The sequence below is a fragment of the Ctenocephalides felis genome, unplaced genomic scaffold (genome assembly GCF_003426905.1).
Source record: "Ctenocephalides felis isolate EL2017-DRISC unplaced genomic scaffold, ASM342690v1 CF-g0.4_SCAFFOLD_00939, whole genome shotgun sequence".
Classification (NCBI taxonomy): domain Eukaryota; kingdom Metazoa; phylum Arthropoda; class Insecta; order Siphonaptera; family Pulicidae; genus Ctenocephalides; species Ctenocephalides felis.
The window spans coordinates 78666-80410 of record NW_020537093.1 but is presented as its reverse complement, the minus strand read 5'-3'; positions in this window follow the sequence as shown (position 1 = coordinate 80410).

Sequence of the window (1745 nt, the reverse complement as noted above, 5' to 3'; positions counted from 1 at the left end):
TGCATTAATAATGCAGCACTAATGACTTAATTGACTTTGTATGGACAGGATTGCGCGTTCGATTCCCCGCTCTGGCAACCTGACATCGGGCAGCGCGATGTCCATTTTCGATTGAAAATATAGATCAAAATATGTTTCCAATTGAAGATAAGCCCATCTCGGGCACTGCGGTGTGAAATGGAAATGGGAAAAACTCTCACACTACTTCTTCCCTGAATCGAGTTTGAGTTTAACTCAGCTCACGAACCTGCCCTAGGGCAGCACTACCCATTATTTATTATTAATGTTGAGGTGTTTTTTACTTCATTTTATAATACGAAATTAATGCTATTTTTCAGAGCAATGCCTCAGAATGTATATCGTCTGAAATGGAATATCCCATGCAGGTCGATTATGATGTTACCACGTTTACCGAAGTGGATGATACAAGAAGCATTAATTCAAACTTCAACTAAGTAACAAGTATTAACTCAAATTTCAACTAAGCAACAAGTGTTAACGCCTTACTCAACCCTGGTCCAGTTATATATTTTATTACCTTCATACAGAATGGCAATAATAAATCCTTATTATATAATTTAGAACTATTAAATAATCCCTCTCATTGTCAAGCATCCTGTCCCTAAATCTATCATCATAGAATCCATTTTTCTAAGAATCCTAATCACCTGTCCCCGATTAATTTCCACGTATCAAGAAATCGCCGGCTAGTACCTGATTGGTCAAAATTATAATGGGATGTGCTTGAACCCACAAAAACGAGCCAATCAGAAAAATCATATAAAATTGTAAAATCTTTATAATTTAGTATTAACTCAAATATCATCTAGTTAACATCACTCTTAAATCAATATTCAACTAAACAACAAGTCTTAAATCAACATTCAAAGCAATAACATCTAACATATCATCTATAAATCTTAATCTTTCATTCAAATATACAATAATTAAACATTTATTATTACTCTTTTATTCGGTCTGATATAGCCACTATCTAAGTATATCTGGTCCTTCGACAATATGAATAAAGTGCAAGTGTTTTAATAGAGTTCGGTAGTATCTCGGTGGATCACGGACTTCTTACACATTTTGCAATCTATCTTTTAACATACTTTTGACCATTCGAACCGGATAGTCAAATCAGTGAACAACAAGTATTATTTCAACTGTATAGCATATATATCATGCATAAATATTAACATCGTATTATTTTATTTAAATATACAACAGTTAAACTACTTATCTTTTAATCAGTTTGATATAGCCCTTATCCAAGTATATCCGGTCCTTCAAATATTTAAACAAAGTGTAATAATTTGAAATCGGCAGCATCTCGATAGATCACAAACTTCTATACATCTTCTAATCATTCTTGTAACAATAGATCGTTTGAAAAAAAATATAGCAACAATTTAAATAATGCTATGAAAGATCACCTTATTTTTGATCTTTTAACTTAGTAGACTCTGATCGATTGTACACCAAATGAATTTATTTAATTACTGATACAAGTAAATTTGAACCTGGAGATGCTGTCTTGGCTGGTAAAGGTAAATCCATGAGTAATGAAAAGAAGTTTTGAAATGTTTGCCATATTTGAGTATTTCAATTAAGAATAATGACAGTTCTTATGCATCAGCCGATTGTTTAAAATGGATTACTTTCACCAGGAGATATCATTGATCATACTCTATAGCTAGCGTCTGTATACGAGTACATGTAAAACGAGTTATACAGAAATTGAA